The sequence below is a fragment of the Ictalurus furcatus genome, chromosome 19 (assembly GCF_023375685.1).
Source record: "Ictalurus furcatus strain D&B chromosome 19, Billie_1.0, whole genome shotgun sequence".
Taxonomy (NCBI): domain Eukaryota; kingdom Metazoa; phylum Chordata; class Actinopteri; order Siluriformes; family Ictaluridae; genus Ictalurus; species Ictalurus furcatus.
The window spans coordinates 993,042-1,005,150 of NC_071273.1; the positions used below are offsets into that span (position 1 = coordinate 993,042).

Sequence of the window (12,109 nt, forward strand, 5' to 3'; positions counted from 1 at the left end):
GGAACGCTGTCACTTGCAAAGTCTAGGTTTTCTGATTATCTACAGAGTGTGTACCATCTGCTTCTCTGGCGGGATGCAGGAGTCTACCTCTCCCTCCTTGATTGGGATGCTGGAGCCTATCTTCCCTGTCCTCAGTAGGTCGCAAAAGTCTGCCTTTTCCCGCCCCACGGCTGCAGTGGTTTAGGTGGTACCAATGCTCTTTGCCTTAAACTTTTACTGCAGTTGGAGTTGCTGCAACCACCATGAATGGCCCTTCTTTTTGAGGGTCATTGAAGTGCTTCCTTTTGAACATGTGCATGTACTTGTAGTCCCCTGGTTCCACCAGTCTTTCTGGTGTGGTGACATCTTCACCATGGATTGCCTCGTGCACCTACGAATACAAATACCTGTGGATTGGGGTTAGGTGGCGCACATATTCCTGCATTTTGCCCTCTAGTTGTTCAAGAGGTGGACCCTTGTAGGAACCCAGAGTAAACACCATAGGCATAGGGCGGCCTGTCATCATCTCGTGTGGGGTTAGAAGAGCAGTATGGTTAGTCTGAGACCGCATTTTCATTAGGGCTAGTGGCAATGCTTGAACCCAGTTAAGCTGTTAGCTTTCACAGATCTTTGTAACCTTGTTTTTTTTTATTATTCCATTAGACCTTTCCACCACTCCCTGTGACTGTGGATGGTACACACACCCCACACGTTCCATACACAAAGCCTTAGCTACAGTCTTGATAACATGATTAACAAAATGTGGAGCATTGTCTGAGCTGATAAAATCCGGGACTCCAAATCGTGGAATAACTTCCCTACATAGAAACTTAGCCACTGTTAACACCTCCTGATTGGCCGTTGCAATAGCTTCCACCCAACGACTGAGGCGGTCTTCTACCACCAATATGTATCTCTTACCCTCCTTCCGATTGTTACCGCCCCTATCCACAAACTCCATAATTATGTCCCTGAATGGACCCCTTGATTCTGGAATGTGCCCTATAGGTGCTGTAAAGCTTTTGCGGACGTTGTGTCGTAGGCATGTCTTGCATTGATTTAGTGCCTTATTAATCATGCTACTATGTAGGGGGACCACCAAACCTCCCTGATTTTCCTCAAGAATAACATTGTACCCTGTACGTCGCGATTTGGTAATGATGAATGACTGACTTGTCAATAATGAATGCAATGCATGTGTTGTGTAAATGCATATGTGCGTGACTGGATGCCCCATCATAATTGAGGATACCTTTTGGTATGCAAATGCGGCAGCCGCCAAGGCATGATAACACGGTGGCATTCCCTTCTCAGTGTTATCCAATGCAGTATTGTAGTACACTATAGGTTGTTTACCTACACCTTGTTGTTTTTGTGTCAATACAGCAGATGCAAAGCTCCGTTTTTCTGAAATATACAAGTGAAAGGGTTTACCATAATCAGGGTTTGCTAATGCAGGCGCTGATGTCAATGTGGATTTGAGTGATTCAAATGCAGCTAATGCCCCAGGGGCCCAGGTAAGAGGAGCATTCGGCTGCGTTTGGTTTGCGCTTTTGATTAAATCACAGAGAGGTTAAACTATTTGCGCAAAGTCACAGACCCATTGTCGGCTAAAACCTGCCATTCCTAAGAATGCTAGCATTTGTCATATGGTTTGCAGTCGGGGCACTTTCTTAATGGCTTCCACATGCTTAGTGAAATTTTGAGGCTTGCCCCTTCTAGGACATGTCCCAAATACTCTACTTTAGGTTTACGAAACTGGAGTGTTTTTCTATTCACTTTGTGGCCGTTTTCGGCTAGTATAACGAAAGGTTAACACCTTTACCGAGACTTCCTGACACTGTTCTTTGGTTGGGCTTCAGAGCAGAAGGTCTTCCATGTACTGCAACAGGGTACTACAACATTTCAGAGTAAAGACTTTTACAAACTCTATCGAAATGTTGGATTGCTACGTCCTAAACCCTATATCCATCGGGGTTTGAGGTGCAGTATTGCTGACTCATCCTCTCCTAACGTCTTTGTCCCTATCTATCGACGTAAGACCAAAAATCTGCTTCTTACTGGTGTTGATCACAGTAATTTAATATCGGTTCCCCGTGTGGAGATTAAACCACCGTCATCTCCGCTTCAGAGCCTGGGTTACGCTGCATTATTCAATGCGCAGTCCGTGAATAACAAGGTGCTGCTTTTATCGGATTTTATTACAGATAAAAAGCTGGACTTCTTATTTTTACCAGAAACCTGCCATAAAGAAAATTATGGACTCCTGTTAAACCAGATCACTCCAGTGGGCTTTGGAGTATTTGACCTCCCGAAGCTATCTGGCAGAGGCGGAGGCATTATTGTGGTTTATAACCTGATATTCAACATAAGGTCTGTGTCCGTTCCCCAGTTTTCATCATTTGAATGCCTGGTCTTGAGTATTTCTGCTCCTATAGCTACCATCATTGCTACAGTCTATAAACCACCTAAGGCTAAGACACATGCAGCTTTTATGTCAGAGTTTGCGGACTTCCTGTCAGTGTTGAGAATGAAGCTTGACGGAATTGTAATTGTGAGAGACTTTAACATTCAAGTGGATCAGAGCGACTCTGTAGCGGCTAAGGCATTTCTGTCACTAATTTCACACAGTTTGTAACTGACCTGACACATAACAAGGGCCACACCCTGGATATCGTGATTGCAAATGGCTCATTTGTATCGCAGTTTTCATCTGTTGACATTGGACCGTCAGACCATTCAGCTGTCTTTTTTTAATCTGGAACTGTATCATCCAAGTGAGCCTACCAGCCGAACAGTAACCTTCCAGAAGTGGAAGTCTATTGATCAGACAGTTTTCTCCAATTCTGTTGTTTCCACCTTAAGCGATCTACATCCCTTATCGCTGGAGGAGAAAGTTCTGCAGTTAAATTTTGCTCTTGCTACTAACCTAGACTCTTTTGATCTCCTAATGTCACGTAATATCACATTCGCCCGCTCTGCTCCCTGGTATAATGACAATCTGTGCTCTAGAAAGGCAAATGGCGCCTTACCAGACTGAATGTCTACTAACAAGCATGGAAGGATCTTCTGGGTGATTACCGAGCACTAATGGAGCCGGAAATTCATCTTACTTCTCTCAGGCTATTGGAAACAATCAAAATAATCCCAGACACTTGTTCCAAACCATAAACAGATTGCTTCAAGTTAATGCTGTTACCACCTTGCCTGTTTCTCAGCAGCTATGTAATTCTTTTCTACAGTTTTTTAATTCTAAGATTGGTAATGTTCGCAAAGAAATTTCTGTTACACCTGACTCTGCCTCTTCACTCCTTCGTCCATCTGGGTTTACTGGTGTTTCTTTCACTCATTTCTCACTGCTTGATTCTGAGGCTCTCACAAGGGAGTTATCCAGCATGATATCAACCACTTGCTTGCTGGATCCAATCCCCACAAACCTATTTAAATCATGCTTCGATGTTTGGTGCCCTATCATCCTCAGCATTATAAATGAATCATTGCAGACTGGGGTCATTCCAGCAGTACTAAAGACTGCTGCTGTTACACCTGTACGAAAGAAAGAAAATGTTGCCGTGGATGTTTTTAACAATTTTTGTCCCATCTCAAATCTTCCATTTTGGGCAAGAATGCTTGAGCATTTTGTTGCCTCTCAACTATGTAATCATCCATAAATCCATCTTCTATACCGCTTTATCCTTTTCAGGGTCACGGGGAAACCTGGAGCCTATCCCAGGGAGTATCAGGCACAAGGAGGGGTACACCCTGGACAGGGTGCCAATCCATCACTGGGCACAATCACATACACATTCACACACCCATTCATTCACTACAGACACTTTGGGCATGCCAATAAGCCTACAATGCATGTCTTTGGACTGGGGGAGGAAACCAGAGTACCCAGAGGAAACCCCCGCAGCACGGGGAGAACATGCAAACTCCACACACACAGGGCCACGGTGGGAATCGAACCCCCAACCCTGGAGGTGTGAGGCAAATGTCTATGTAATCATTTTATGATTAATAACCTCTTTGAACCCCTTCAGTCAGGTTTTCGTAAATTTCACAGTACTGAAACGGCATTGGTCAAAGTTACCAATGACTTGTTGATGGCCTCTGATTCTGGCTCTACTTCCATTCTTATTCTTCTTGATCTTAGAGCTGCTTTCAATACTGTGGATCATGCTCTTTTACTTACCTGCCTTCAAAGTGTTTTTGGTGTGTCTGGGACAGTTTTAAACTGGTTTAAATCCTATTTTACTGACCGTTCCCAGTCTATTTCTGTGGGTGGTTACAGGTCTGACATTAGCTCTGTGCTCACTGGTGTTCCTCAGGATTTAGTATTAGGCCCTTTACTTTTCAATATTTATCTATTTCCACTTGAACATCTGCTGCGATCGCTCGGCCTCCATTATCACTTTTATGATGATATCCAAATCTACATTCACTCAAAATCTGGTGAAAAGACAAAAAAAAGTTTGTTTTTTTTTGTCTTTCTGACTGTATTTCTGAGATATAAACATGGATGAACAATAATTTTCTGTGCCTGAATAGCGGGAAAACCGAAGTTATGCTTATGGGTTCCCGTCATCAAATTCTCAAAGCTGGTCCACTGTCTCTGTTTGTTGATGGCTCTGTTCTAGAGACTCGAAGTAAAATGAAGAACCTTGGAGTAATTTTCTATCCCAGCCTTACATTTGATTCTTTTGTTCAGAGCACTGTTAAAGCATCCTTTTTTTTACCTCAGAAATATTGCTAGACTGCACCCAATGCTGAAATTCTCTGTGGCTGAAAAGCTGATACTCATTTGTTGTCACTCGGCTGAATTCCTGTAAAAACTAATTAGCCAGAGTTTCTAAATCCACAATCAATGAATTGCAATATGTACAAAACTCTGCCGCCAGGATCCTGACAGGAACCAGGAAATGTGAACATTACTCATGTTTTGGAGTCCTTACACTGGCATCCCCATCAGGTTCAGTGTCGATTTTAAGATCATGATGTTGACATACAGAGCATTACATGGCTTGGCTCCGCAATACTTATCTAGTTTATTAATCCCTTACACCCCAAATCACAGACTACACTCCTCACAGTGTAATCTGTTAACTATTCCACAAACACGCTTAAAATCTATGGGTGACTTGGCTTTTTCTGTCTACGCTCCTTCACTTTGGAACTCTCTTCTTCCTGAAATCAGGGAAGCTCAGACCTTTGGCATTTCTAAAGCTCAACTAAAGACACACTTTTTTAAAACTTGCATTTGACTGCTGATGTCTACTTTATTATTATTATTATTATTATTATTATTATTATTATTATTATTATTAATAATAATAATAATAATAATAATAATGTTTTTCTTATTAACTTTTATGTTTTATTTTTCTGTGTACTGCTTATTTTGTGTACAGCACTTTGAGAAGCTGCTTTATAAAATAAAGTTTATTATTATTATTATGGTGGTGCTGTCCCTTTCTCCCTATCCTTTTCTGACTTTTCACTCTCCCCCTCACATTTTTTCAGTTTCTCTTTCTGTTCCTTAACTTCCATCTCTTTAGCATGCTCCTGTTTCTTCTCCTGCTCTTTCCTTGCTTGTTCTTTCCTTTTCCTATCCATATTTCCTTCTAGCTCAAACCACCCTACTATTTCCTCCTTTTTCTCTAGCTTGGCCTTGGCTTTTTCTCCCTTTTTCTTCTCATTACAGCAAGATAACCTCTGCTTCATCTTTTTGCACATGCATTCATCAAATGTTCCCTCTGTTGGCCGTTGCAACTCTCCAGCTGTCTTGTCATGGCATTTTTTGCAACAATGCCTTATATACTTTTCATCTTTTTTATGTTTCCTTATTAATATCTCTGTCTTTAATTTATTTATTCATTTTCATATGGTTCATTTACATGTGATTCATTTACATGTGATTCATTTACGTATGATTCATTTACGTATGATTCATTTTCAAGTGATTCATTTTCAAGTGATTCATTTTCAAGTGATTCATTTACTAATTTGCTTCTCTTTAAATCCAGATTTAGACTGTGATATTACAAAGGTCTTTCCAGATTATTACTTGCTACACTGTATGAGATAACCCCAGTAAGACTGCCTGAATTCTATAATATAATTTGTTCACCATGTTAGGTTTAAATCCTCTAAAAACAGATTTGCAATTAAATAACATTACATCCTTCAAAGCATTGGCATGTTCTGCTTACTCTCACAATCCTCCAAATTCCCACATCCAAAGTCTCCATAAACAAATGAGACAGCAGTATCCTACAGAAACCGAACGTTGTCCACAATGTGAAAACAACTCGGAGAGTAAGCTGAACTAACCAACAAAATTACCAAGACTGATAAACAGTCTGCACACAATAAATATAATGTCCTTACCTTTTAAAGACTTGTAACAAATAATATAACAGTGTAGGACGTAAAGCCGAGGAGATAACACTGATAAAATTAAATAAACAGAAACTCTAACCCGGTCAGAGCATCAAAACAGAGAAGCACATTAATACAGAAGTAAATTTTAAGAGGAGTGAGTCCACAAAATCTAGGTGGAGTAATGCAACGACAATATCTTCAATAAGAATCCGAATTCTGTAGAGCTGGAAGGCCGAGTGCAAAAAATAAAAATAAAAGAAGAGCAAAAAGTCTCCGCTATGTAGGTGATGCAGTTCACCCCGATATCAAGAGTTTAACATAGTCTCCTGATTCCTACGGTGAAATAAAGTCCTTCTGAAAACCGTTTTATGTAATGCGAAGCCGAGCTGGGTGAAGTATTCCATAGCGAGTGCCCTCAATACCACGAAGTTGACGCCGAACTTCGTTAAACGCGGCCCGGGCCCGGGCTGTCTTGGCTGTGTATTCAGGGAAAACTGAGATGGTCAAATCCTTCACTTTAATCCACTGGAGCTCTCTCGCATGGCGTAAAATGTCAACACAGTCACTGTGAAAGTGGAATCTGCACACAATAGCTCGTGGTCATTCACCAGGCTTGGGCTTCGGCTGAAGGGTTCGGTGGGACCGGTCCAAAACCGGCTCCTTCTCCAGACCAAACGCTTCTTTTAACAAGGCCGCTACAAAAGCAGTTATACAGGTGTCAGGGCCCTCTGGAACTCCCACTATCCTAACGTTGTTGCGCCGTGACCTCGACTCCAAATCCTCACATTTATTCTCTAATTGAGTCACGGTCGCAGTGAGAGACTCGACAGTAGTCTTCATATGAACTATGTCATCGGTGCAACCGGAGACAGCATGCTGCATTTCCCAACAGTACCTTTCAGTGTTGATATGGTAGCCTCGGTAGAAACTTTATCACTAGCCAGCTGTGTCTTCACGGCCTGCAGGTCAAGCTGGATAGTAGACAGCGCACCCCCGAGAGTCTCCTGGAGCTTCTAGAGCTAGAACTTCTATGTCCTTCCTCAGTAAAGCCAGCAGCTCAAGCCTGAGTGTGGCAAAGTCAGGGTCACCGCTCGGCGATGTGGATTCAGGGGGACAAGGGGACTCGCTTGTGGCGCTCACACTTGGCCTCAGTCATGTCTGAATGCTACCACGGGTTTTTGTGTTCTTTCCAGACATTTTAACGTACCACAAAGTTAAAATTGCAAACAAGGAAACAGAGTAGAATAAGTCAAAATATATTATATGACCGAAAAGCACTAATTAATTACAATTTTAATCGAAATCAGCAGGAGCCTCCAACTTCGCATCCTACTCCATCGAATTCCGAATCTCCTTATTATTATCTCTATCGGAGACTCCATACTCTGTGAATCACGTCTACTCCCTGGTTACTCCTAGGTTACTTATTATGTGGCTTATCACCAAAATATATCAATTTGGTATTTTCCTGAGGCTGTACCTCGTGACCCACACCCTGTTTACCGATCAACTCAATAATAATTACGCCTCAGAGTTGTCTGGAATGACTATACTGTGAATTTCCACTAAGACTTCTTCAATGCTCATATGATTGGTGTTCGTGATTATAAATACTTACTCCCCTTACCTTTTCCCCTTTTTGTCTGTTTTTTTTTTTATGATTATTGCATTCTATATTTTCTCTTTTTTCCGGTGCATAGAGGTATGGTAGGTCTCTCCTCCCTTCTGCCTCTCAGCTCCACCTTGTTTCCTAGGGGCTCAACAATACTCGCTAATTATCCACATGACCTTCCAAAAGAAGTACCACACCTTTTTACACATTGATTCTACTATGGATCTTTTTAGACCCACTTATGGAAGAGTGTAGGGTGCCATTTGCCATTTTGGGCTTTGTCCAGGCATGTACATATTAAGAAATCCTCAGACCTCAGCATCAAGTCTCAGCCATATGACAAAATAACAATGTTTCAGAATAAAAGGCTTCAGTACTCAGGAAAAACTATATCAGGAGTCAGGTCTCATACAGTTGGTATGAGGCATCAGGTGAAATGGATTCAAACATAAAGGCATCAGGCAAAACAGCCTCCAAGAAAAACCATCAGTTGAAAAGGCTTCAGACTGAATGGCTTCAGGTGGAAGATTTGCATTGCCCCTCCCACACGTGATGTCATGTCTGCACGACATGTTCAGAAGCAGTACAGAATAGTGGATGCAGACAAACAGGTAAAGATGGAAGGTAAGCTGTATCCAAATTTTCAAAATCATTTATTCCTTACAAAATTAATATTCACTTCATGCATTTAATTAATCATGTGGCAGTAGCACAATGTATAAAATCATGCAGATGATCATGCAGTAAAGAACTTCAGTTAATGTTCACAACAAACATCAGAATGGGGAAAAAATAATGATCCGTCACTTTTTTACTGTGGTACTGTTGATGGTGCCAGATGGGCTGGTTTAAGTATTTTAGAAACTGCTGATCCTGAGAATTTCACACACAACTGTCTCTAGAATTTACACAGAATGGTGCCAAAAACAAAAAAACACTAGGTGATAGTTTTGTGGGTGGAAACACCTTGTTGATAAGAGAGATCAGAGGAAAATTGACATTGTTTCAAGCTGTAACTCATAGTAACTCGTATTCATTCTTTACAACTGTGGTGAGCAGAAAAGCATTTCAGCATGCATAGAACATCGAACCTTGAGGTGGATGGGCTACAACAGCAGAAGACCACATTTGGTTCTACGCCCGTCAGCCAAAAACAAGAATCTGAGACTATCGTGGGCACAGACTCACCCAAACTGTACAGTTGAAGATTTGAAAAAAAAGTCACCTGGTCTTTTTCCACTTTTTCACTGCATTTTACAAAAAAATGGTAGGTGGGGCTCATGGCAGGAAAAAGTCTTAATGCCTCTGTTTTAAAACATGGCTGGATTTGCTGATGAAAAACAAGTCTACAAGAAATCAAGCCATTTTTTCATCTCTTATAATGACAGCAAATTAAACAGCAACATTCTTATTTAATTTGATTTTCTATCAAGAAAATGCAGCACAAGCAACTTAAAACTGTGAAAATGCCACTGAGCTGCTCCTCTGACTGACCCCATGCTGCTCCATAAATATGACTTATAAATGAAGCTCTGCCTCTATGAGCTCATAGGTGTGTTATGATTGGCCAGGATTGAGTTCTATTAGAGTCTTTCTGAGTACCCTAGATGTTTTGTTCGAATTGTTCTGTGTTAGTTTTTTTTTTCCACTCATTGAATTCTAAACTGATAACATTATATTAACCTCAATTTTCACTGCTTGAATGTGCCCTTTTCTTTCTCCAAATATTACAAATTCCGGTTCAGGTTCTACTGACTCTGATTTCACTCCATACAACACCTGTTTACAGCCTATAAACACACCATGACTTGTGCTTCCAGACTGCAACTGAGAGGAACATGATGAAATATATTTTAAAACACATTGTTTGTTCCACACTGATAAAACTACATTCCCCAAACATTCTGAAAGTTTAATTCATGATAAATTGAAGAGAGGAAGTTGAAAGGTCTATACAGTACATATGCCATAAAAACCTGTTTTACAGGTAATGTTGTACCTGCCGCAGATTTCCTTTTTTACAATATATCTGCATGCTTCTTATATAAAGTTGTTTAGAATAAAGAAATTACTCACCTTTAGTCAACAGTCCTTGTTGAGTGGCATTAATAACGTTGTTTCTGCCTTTTTTCTTTACTTTTCCAACCGTTTCACAAAATGGAGTCCAGGCTGAGGTAGAAACACTTTCACTTTAGGAAGGTGGATTCATTACAGGCAATGAATTGTTCGGGAATGAGTCAACTCTTTGAATTGAATCTTTTAGTGAACATTGGGAGCTGACTCACAAACCTAAACTCCGGTAATCTATCCCTTTGTTGAAAATTCATCAGTATGGTGTTTTCCTGATATTCTAGTTCACTTAAATTACATACAGTGCAACATACTCTCAGTAGTGCACTTGCATAGGAAAGAGACTGCAGTAAAGTTAGTTTCACATTCAGATTTCTGTCTTCAGTAGCTCAAAAAGTTACATGTAAATTATTGTTATTCACAACCAAAACAATCAGCTACAATTTATAATCCAGAGAATACATTCTTTACTAAAATAAACTGTTCCTCCAACTTTTAATTCAATAAATATGTGGCCCGGCATGTGCATAAATGACAAAACAGGGCACAGGACAAAATTTAAATTAGGGGTTTTTATTACAGACTGCACATGGAACAGTGCAGCATTAACTATGCAGATTTTGTGGCGATTAGAACTTAGAAATGGAAATCCTCTATATATTGATTGACGGAGTTAAAGTGTGGTTTTGTACAACCAACAAAATGAGTGTCTCCTTTTTCCCTTCCCTTATAGACAGTAAGAAATAATGAAACACATTAACACAACCTAGATAAAAACTACATAGACAACGGTAGCAGCCTCCTCTCCTTCAGAACAACATACACATAGAAATATATTTGTATACATGCAAGACCATATAAGGCTGCTTCAGTTCAAAAAAGTGTAAATTAAAATTAAATATGCAATCACCCATTACATTCTTGGATATATCTAATACATTTTAAACACTACAAACATTTTGGCTATTTATCACTCCCATTAGTAAATAAACACTCTAGTGCCACTTTGGAAATTAGTTAAATGATTTAAACTTATTGTTCATCCTGTCGAGGAAAATGAATCAGAGACAGAGGGTTTGTAGATGTCAAAAAGTAAATGAACTTTATTGAAATAATAAAGTGAGACAATAAAGTGGCTACTTTACTTTTTAAAAAGTTCTCACTTTTGTTGCCAGCGGTTTAGACATTAATGACTGTGTGTTGAGTTATTTATTTATTTATTTATTTGCTTTTAATTCATTTATTCATTTTCATATGATTCATTTTCATGTGATTCATTTACATGTGATTCATTTACTGATTTGCTTCTCTTTAAATCCAGGTTTAGACTGTGATATTACAAAGGTCTTTCCAGATTGTTACTTGCTACACTGTGTGAGATAACCCCAATAAAATTGCCTAAATTCTATAATATAATTTGTTCACCATGTTAGGTTTAAATCCTCTAAAAACAGATTCGCAATTGAATAACATTACTCTGTTCCAGTTCACATCCTTCAAAGCATTGGCATGTTTTGTTTACTCTCACAATCCCCCAAACACACACATCCAAAGTCTCCATAAAACAAATCAGAGAGCAGTGTTTCCCACAATAACCAAAAGTTGTCCACAATGTGAAAAAACTCAGAGAGTAAGCTGAACTAACCAACAAAATTAGAAAAACAAAAAGTTCCAGTAAGAGAAAAAGCCACTACTGACTTCAAGTCTGACAAATAGTCTGCACACAATAGCAAATATCCTTAACTTTTGAAGACTTGTAACAAATAATATAACAGTATAGCATGTAAAGCCGAGAAAAAAACACTAATGAAATTAAATAAACAGAAACTCTAACCCAGTCAGAGCCTCAAAACAGAGAAGCACATTAATACCGAAGTAGATTTAAGAGGAGTGAGTCCACAAAATCTAGGCGAAGTAATGCAATGGCAATATCTTCAATAAAAATCCAAATACTGAAGAGTTGGAAAGCCGAGTGCAAAAAATAAAAATAAAAGAAGAGCGAAAAAGACACCGCTGTATAGGTGATGCAGTTCACCCCGATATCAAGAGTTTAGCATAGTCTCC

General features: G+C 39.7%; 1 protein-coding gene across 2 annotated transcripts in view; it reads right to left on the reverse strand.

Moving 5' to 3' along the window:
* The window catches only part of LOC128623034 (NACHT, LRR and PYD domains-containing protein 12-like), a 393,909-nt gene extending 383,679 nt beyond the window's left edge, over positions 1 to 10,230 (reverse strand). Inside the window, exon 1 of one of the 2 annotated variants that reach the window (XM_053649879.1) lies at positions 10,052 to 10,217. The gene's annotated coding sequence lies outside the window, so the exon portion shown is untranslated. Of the gene's footprint in view, positions 1 to 10,051 lie in introns of both variants that reach the window. The other variant, XM_053649880.1, reaches the window with a different exon arrangement.
* Between the last annotated feature and the right edge of the window lie 1,879 nt (positions 10,231 to 12,109).